General features: G+C 30.1%; 1 protein-coding gene across 1 annotated transcript in view; it reads right to left on the bottom strand.

Annotated features, from left to right (window-relative positions):
- LOC107454538 (nucleolar protein dao-5) overlaps nucleotides 1–8,105 on the bottom strand; it is a 122,997-nt gene extending 114,892 nt beyond the window's left edge. Inside the window, exon 1 of the mRNA XM_071185484.1 lies at nucleotides 6,922–8,105. The gene's annotated coding sequence lies outside the window, so the exon portion shown is untranslated. The remainder of the gene's footprint in view (nucleotides 1–6,921) is intronic.
- Nucleotides 8,106–8,793: the final 688 nt, after the last annotated feature.

The following is an 8,793-nucleotide window of genomic DNA, read 5'->3' on the forward strand; positions in this document are numbered from 1 at the left end:
CATTTCTCGACAGGGTCATTTCGTCAACAGGGTCATTTCATCGACAGGGTCATTTCGTCGACAGGATCATTTCGTCGACAGGGTCGTTTCGTCGACAGGTCATATCGTCGACAGGGTCATTTCGTCGACATGGTCGTTTCGTCGACAGGGTCATTTCATCGACAGTGTCATTTCGTCGACAGGGTCATTTCATCGACAGTGTCATTTTGCCGACAGGTCATAATTGCGAGATACATATATATATACACTACCAGTCAAAAGTTTAGACTCACTTTTGAATTTTTAAAAATGAACAAATAACAAAGTTTTTAAACTGAAAATCACAACAAACTAACTTTATTTTGACAACTATAGGTACACTTATGCGGTAAGGTATGCTATAAATTATGTTTTATGCTGTAACTGCATGTATAACTTATGAATTTCGTCCAATTTTGGATTCTTCGAAATATATTCCTTTAGCCTTAATCATAGCAGTGCATATTTTTGGCATTCTTCTATTAGTTTTTGCAATTTTCTAGTTGAGGTCTGGTTCTAGCGGGTCGCATTCATTTCATCGACAATCACTTCATCGACAAGCCATTTCATCGACACCACTTCATCGACAGACCATTTCATCGACTAGATCATTTCGTCGACAGGCTGTTTCGTCGACAGGGTCGTTTCATCGATAGGCCATATCGTCGACAGGGTCATTTCGTCGACAGGGTCATTTCGTCGACAGGTCATTTCGTCGACAGGGTCATTTCGTCGACAAGTCATTTCGTCGACAGGGTCATTTCGTCAACAGGGTCATTTCGTCGACAGGGTAATTTCGTCGACAGGGTAATTTCGACGACAGGGTCATTTCGTCGACAGGGTCATTTCGTCGACAGGGTCGTTTCGTCGACAGGTCATATCGTCGACATGGTCGTTTCATACAAAAAGTACAAAAACTACTTAGAAAATTGCGTGAAACTTTTTACGTTAAGATATTTAAATCAGATTTTTGCCATTAGTTGCCACTATAAAATTACGAAAAAATAATTTTAAATTTTTTTTCGCGCATGCGCAGTATAAAAGAACTACCATAAATACACAAATCATGCTCATTTTTTAACAATTTTTTTCAAATTCTAAAACAATAATTTTGTATTTAATTTCAAATTTTGCCAAAAATTTTGTTTAATCTTGCTGAATATTTTTAAGTTATAGCAGAAAGACAAAAAAAAAAAATTTTGTTTTTTATAAAAATGTTCATATCTCTATAAATATTTAAGCCAGATTTACGAAATTTTATGCAGTTATTGCAAATAACAAGCAAAGTAATCGATATAAGTTACAAATACCTGTTTTCCTTTGTAATTTATTGTCTGTCCCGCAAACTCCTGAAAGTTTTAAACCTTATTGCAAAGTAAGAAAAATCATATGAACTAAACACATCTAAAATTACAAAACAGTCTAAGTATTTACTAAATTCAAAAAAAATATTTGTGTGTTCAGCACAAAAAAAAAAACTTAAAAATCTTTATCAAATATAGTCAAGTTCAAATAATTTTTCGAATATTTTTAAACGGATGCACAGATTTTTAAAACAAAAAAAAATTATATAAACTTTTATCATCATAACACAGCTATTAGTTTATATTACCTTTTATATATTTGTTTAAATTGTTCATGTGTCGTAGAGGGCAATACTCTATTAGTTTAAATTAATTAATAATGCTTTTTGAAAAATACTTGAATATTCCTTTTAAACAAAGATTCCGTAGTAGTTGGAAAGTATGGTGGTGTACCTTCTTTCATCAAAATTAGATATTAAATCTACTTCGATTGGAATTAAATGTTCGACTTTTAAGTTCGAAATTACCTCGCTACCTTTTGAAGTGCCGTCAACCTATCATTCTGAATCAACAAACAATAAAAAAATTTCCGTCTCAGTATCAGATTCTATTAAAACTATCTCAAGACCGATCCGACGGAAATCGGCCATTTTTCCAAAAGCAATCAACTCAAAAGATCATGCTACTATCCCACTCACTTTTGTTGTTGTTATTCGATCGAGGGTAGTCAACAATCGAAATTCTTTTTCAAGTTCAAAGATGGTGCGGTCATTGTTGTGATGAGAATAACTGCTTTTTGAGAACAGTTATTATTTCTTGAGAATTTTTTTTCCCTGCGAACGAACTCCTAGAAAGTGAAAGACGGGTCTGCACTTTCGCTGGTCAATTGAAACGTGCATTGTGCTTCATTTCAAGGGCAGTTTAAATGAATCTATTACAATTCCGTTGTATAAGAGTTTTGAATGCTCTTCGGGGTTCAAAAGATCTGTAAAATGATAATTTTTTACATCCGCTTCGTAGTTTTTTTTTCTTAATTAAGATGTCAAATACTGTTTTACATACAGGGTGATTTTAAAATACCTGGTAAACTTGGAAAGGAGGTAGGACGCATCTTAAGTATTAAGAATTGCATAAGAATCAATGACTGGAAATGTCATAGTACTCCGCTAGGGGCGCCTTATTTCGAACTGCTTCCATGTGTGACTTTGAACAAGTATTTTTATTTATCTAAATTATCTTAATTTTAATGTTTTTTAATAATTATTGTCAAAAATTACTTTTGAATTGATTAGCCGTTTAAACGTAATTTAATGATTTGGCGACTCGCCAAATCCTTAATTTACGATGAAACAGATATTTTTGAAGCTGTTTGAATCTAATTGTCGACAATAATTAATAAAAAACACAAAATTAACACGGAATTTAGATAAATTAAAGTACCTGTTCAGAGGCACACGTAGAAACACTTCATACCAAGGAAGCGCCCCTAGCGGCGTTCGATAACATTCCCGGTCATTGGCTCCGAAACAATTCGTAAGCCTTAAGATGTATCCTACCTCCTCTCCAAGTTTGTCTCACGATTTACGAATCATCCAGAATATGAGGGAGCTTAGTAGACGAACCAAACGAGTGGCTTTTTCAGAATTGCTATAATTAGGGTGAAAAGAAGAAGAAAAATGATATCCAAATATTTTATTATAGATATACTAGAACATGGGTTGCCAAAGTTTTTTGCTCATCGACCCCTATATAATTTTTCGACGACCCCCATAAAAGTAGTTTTCTGTTAATAAACTGTTCTGTCATAAAACTCTATTAGATACTGTGTTTGTACATTTATTTTATGATTTTAAACATTTATTAAAGTAATAGTACATTGTGTAACAGTAGTTTTATGAAAAATATATTAATTTTGAAATTTAAATACCTTAATATTTATTAAATAATAAGTAATTATGAATAAGTAGAAATAATAAGTAAAGTAACTGCAGATTTATTGCTTCTTAATCAATGAGATGGGTGTGCTTGGTGTTTTTTTGCAAGATTCGCTATATTGGGTTCAAAATTGGTCAGTTTTATGACACATATGCATATGACTTATAAACCAGAAGTGCAGAGTTCGTGCCACTGCGCGCTGGTACGTAATTACTTGTTTCACCCTAATAAATATACGTTTATTAATTTATGTTCTATAAAGAAACTGATATTAAGTCAGTTATAAAAAAATTCACAAATTTTACATACTTAATTAGGTATGTGTNTGTTTTAATGTTTTTAAATATTTTTTATTTGTTGTTACTCCTTATGGGTCTATGCGAAGTGTTTTTTTCACTCCAGCGAATGATGCACACGTCAAGTGTTGCTGCTAGAAATTAAAATTTAAAAAAAAATTAAAGTTATTTTCCTTGCTTGCTAAATACCCCTAGAAATGTTACTCGCAGAATTCATCCGCTAAACTCAAGTTTTTACAGTACTTGATAACAGTAAAAACTAAGAAAATCATCATAAAACACTAATTCTAAGTCATCTTTTCTCCGAAAAACTAAATCAGTAGCTCGATCCTCAAACAACCAATTGAATGCGTTAATAAATGGGGTATATGTACAATTTAATGCCTATTTGGACGGTCATGCATTGGAAAACCCAAACGAGAACTTAGGCCTCAGCTCAAAGAACTTCAAGTAAACGTCAACAACCAAGAACTTCACCGTTCATCCATCACATTATCATTTAACACGTTCACGCCGGGAAAAGAGAAAATACTGGTAGAAGAACTATTTCAATATTAGATAATATTCGGGAGGAGTTAATTTATTCTCTACAATAACAATTCACTGTAAGGAAATTTATCACGGCGAAGAAGCAATTCAATATAAAAATTGCATCCGCTAAAAACAATTGGCTGTTATGGATTTTTATTATTCCCGGAAAAAAACTAAGAAAGGAAATTTATTTGTTACCAGTTTTTACTCCGGTGCGCTGCCAAGATGAGACAATCTAGCGTGACCCACCGGTGTGTCACCCCGGCGTGAACGTGTTAAAATTAAAAATTCATTCTGATTCATTTCAAACAGTTATTTATTTAAAAATATTAAGCGGTGTGGTGAAAACAAATTTATGAAAACATATCTTATCATCTTACTCTTAACTGCCATTGGAAATTTTTTAGGATCGCACGAATCCTGTTACATAGGTTGACATAACAATTTAGTAGAACTTTTCGGTTAACTGACCTTTAACCCCTTGGGAACGGGTGATTGATAAAAACATTCGTACAAAATTAGAATCAGGATGTAAATAAATAAAAAACGGTATCTTAAATGTTGTCGTTGCTAATTTGACAGACCTACTTTGGGTTTACTTTAATTACTGTTAGTTTTATCATAAATATAATCAATGTTAGTTCAAAGTATAACTAAATAAGTCTATTTTGAAGTAAAGTAATGGTGAATTAAATAAATGAAACAATTATAACCCTGACCACAAATAAATTGCTAAAGAACTACTTTGGTTACCAGTTTTATCTTTTTACCCTGATTGATACGGTTTTATGTTGTCACGTATTTGTGACAGTCGGCGCGAAAGGGTTAAAATATTTATTTCAGGGATGTCACAGGCGACTAAAATTGTAAGAAGTGGTAGAAACTAGATTCAACTTTTTTATTTAATTATTCAATCGTAACTGCCACCATGACTTGCATTGCAAATTATTCATATTTTACAAAAAAGAAGAAAAAGAAGGAAACATTTTACTTTAGAAAACTGAAAGAACTATGCTGAATGCATTTTTAATAGATTTTTGCTATTTATTAATCACCACTTTTTATATTTTTTGTCGTCTGCGGCATCCTCGCTATCTTAATACAATACAGTAGAACTATTTACTTAATTGATCTTTCGCAAGCGATCCGTATGCGCCTAAAAAAATTTAACAGGTATTAATTTCAGGTAATTAATTAACAGGTATTAATTAACAGGTATTAATAAACTCTCCGAAAATTTTTTAGCCTTAGCTTTCTCTTTAGAAGTAAAATTTAAATCATCGTAATTGTTTATCTGAGTGCCTGAAGCCATTTACGGTTTTATTCCCGTCCCCAACTCCATAAGTCCTCTGTTTCACATTATTTATAAAAAATTGGGCTAAGTGCTTTGAGTCTTCGCATTTAGATTTATGTACTTAGAAATATTAAAATATTCTGGTATGTACAAATAAAATATAAAATAATTTTTCATCTTAATTTTTCTATCGTTTTTAAATTTTTTTCCAGGTATGTATGAACCTTGGTTTAGAATATCATTCATATTACTGATATTTAATATGTAGATCCTAATACATTACAAGAATTGCAAAAAATATGATTTTGAAATTATTTACAATCCATATAAAAGTTTAAAAAGTGGTAGCAAAATTACTTCGTTTCCGATCTGTTTTTCAAAGAAATTATTTGTTCGTGATTATCACAAATATAAATGATTCATTATATTTGTAATCAGTACCACAATCGCTCGTGGTAATTTGGTTTGATTGAATTTTTAGCTATAGAGACAAGTTTTCTCCAGCTTTTTATAAAATCTTCTCTAAAAATTTTTTATAAATTTTAATATCAAACACTTGTAACACATTTTTAAAAATAAAAAAAACTTCCCAGCATGCAATGTGTTAACATTCAGTAAAATGATTCAGTTAATTTATCTTTAAAATATCTATCTTAGCATAATAATGTGGAGTTATTTGCATAACGGAATATAGATCTTTTTAAAATATAGAGATCTTGACATAATGATTCAGTAAAGTTATTCAGTTGACTAATCTTTAAAATAACCTTTCTGACATAATTCAGAAAATTATTTGGTTTTCTGATATTTAATATTGAAATAATAATTCAATAGAATCACTCAGTTTAACTGATCTTTAGATTATCTATCTTGGCTTAATATTGTAAAATTATTCACATACATATTTAAAATATACATCTTGACATAATGATTCAGAATTATTCAGTTGACTAATCTTTAAAATTATCTTTTTGAAATAATTCAGAAGAATTATTCAGCTTACTGATATTTAAAATATCTATCTTGAAATAATGATTCAAATCATTCAGTTTATCTGATCTTTAAACTATCTATCTCGACATAATTTAATAAAACTATTAACGTAACTTACATTTAAAATATAGGTCTTGATATTATAATCCAATCGAATTAGTCAGGTAACTAATCTTTAAAATGTCTATTTCGGCATAATAATTCAGTAGAACTTATTCACATAAAATACATTTACGATCGTCTCAAAATCTAAATTTTATGAGTTTAAAAAGTGCAGAAAATAATTATATGAGAAGAAAAAGAATATTATGTACTAATTACAAACTTTCATACTAAAGATATAATGTAAAATACTTTTAAAAAAATTATCAGATTTAAGTTATTAAAATCAAACAATCAGTCAAATAATTAAAAACCAATCATTCAAGTTATTAAATTTAACAATCAGTCAAATAATTACAAACCAATCAGAACAAATAGAATATTATATACTGATTCTAAAAAAAATTAAATAATCTTTCATAATATGGATCTAATGTAAGGTACTTACCTTATAAAAGGTATCAGATTCAAGCTTGTCGAACTTGGAAATGAGAATTCTAACTTTTCAATTATCTTTTCATTTGCTGAATAGTTGTTCACAGAATTATGTTGCACTAAAAAGTTTAATGAACAAAGTCGAGCAGTTGTTTAAAAATAAACAAGATTAATATCAAATTAGATAGCCTTCATTGTCGGTTAGAGACCTTCCGTGCAATTTTATTTCTTCTATTTTCCACCAGTTTGTAAACGACACAACAAAGAAAAGAATAAATTATAACATAATTCTTTTAAATTAAATAAGGGTGCGGTTTTGAACTTTGTGTGCAAATTATTTTGCTATTAGAGTTGTTTGTAGCAAAAACAAAAATCTGGACCGTTTACTTTTCAAACTGAAGCACGTCAGATTAATATCCTTTGATTGGGATTTCCGAACATCTAAACCTTGTTCTCTTTTTCATCAGCCCCTAAGGGAATAAGCATGTTCTTCTTCTGATATTAAACAAAGGAAAAGGAATTTTTTCTGACCTTTAAAACGATGTCCTTAAAGTTCTTTAACTCAAACGATTATTTAATGCCACCGCCTTAAAGACAAAAAAGTAATTTCATTAATTAAATAAAACTCTGAACACGTATATTCCAGTTCATAATTTATATAGATTGGAGAACAATTCCAGTTTCGAAAAAAGAAGTGCACCATTTAATTTGTTCACTTTCTAAGTTTATGTAAGTAATCCATGGAATGAATCCGCAATCGATACGAATTACAACATACAATTTATCCAATTTGAACATTTATGTAAGCAATCGAAAAGAATTACACCAAGTATTTTGTCCACTGCGAACATTTATGTAGGTAATCCATGGAATAAAAAACAGGTATCTGTTTCATGCATGGCGTTATAAACAAACACATCCTAGAGATAGCGTAAATTTTGTTCTATCCATACATTTTTTTCTTATTTTTAGAATCAATCTTCTTCCTGGTGATTATTTAGAACTGCTAACGTAGAATGATGCGGGGGAAATTAGATATGCCCTAAGTCCTGACCTTCTGAACTTGTATTTATTAACAAGAAAAGACTTCATTCTAAAAAAAAAAGAGAACGTGCAGACGATTTTGAATTTGAAAGGGAAAGCGGCACTCACGCGTGCTTGATGTGCTACCGGTGATGAGGAAAAGTTTACTTTTTTGTTGCCGGTAAAGCAGATGACAGGATAAAAATGATAGTGAATTTGTTTTCGGTTTCAGTGAGAGTGCCTTCAAACCGGCGCTTGTTTGATTGCGTAACATGAGCGCCATCTAGTTTTTATTGTTGCTAAAAATAGCTTCCCATGGATAATTAGGAATATTCCAAAAAAAAATATTATTTGCCACCAATTCTATTATCTAACTGCGTTATTGGTGTGAACTGAGTCTAACAAAAAGGAAAAAAATTTAAATCACTTTTTTAAAATTGTGTTAAGTTATGAATTATAATGCTCTAATAATTGCATTAATGTGATTTTATTATATCAAAGGAGCTATGTGCCATTTTATTTAATTATAAATGTTCATCATTATTGTTTCACTTATTTTGTTTACCTTTTGGTGCAGAAATTTTATTAAACATATTCTTCATACGTTTTTTATTATTTTGCTTTAATCAAAATAAGTGAAAAATATCAAATTTAGTATTTTAATAATTTATGGTTATGAAATACAGGATATGGCTCACTTCCAAACAATAAGTTTTCATATTTGCAGTTATTTAGAAATTAGTTATTCATGATTCAAATATCTTTAATTCTCAAAATGAATTATCGATAGATTTTTGAATATGAATGGAAACAAATTTTAACTGCTTTTTCTTTTCTTTTTTTTTTTTTTCTGATTTTGCAA

The sequence above is a fragment of the Parasteatoda tepidariorum genome, chromosome 9, assembly GCF_043381705.1.
Source record: "Parasteatoda tepidariorum isolate YZ-2023 chromosome 9, CAS_Ptep_4.0, whole genome shotgun sequence".
NCBI lineage: Eukaryota > Metazoa > Arthropoda > Arachnida > Araneae > Theridiidae > Parasteatoda > Parasteatoda tepidariorum.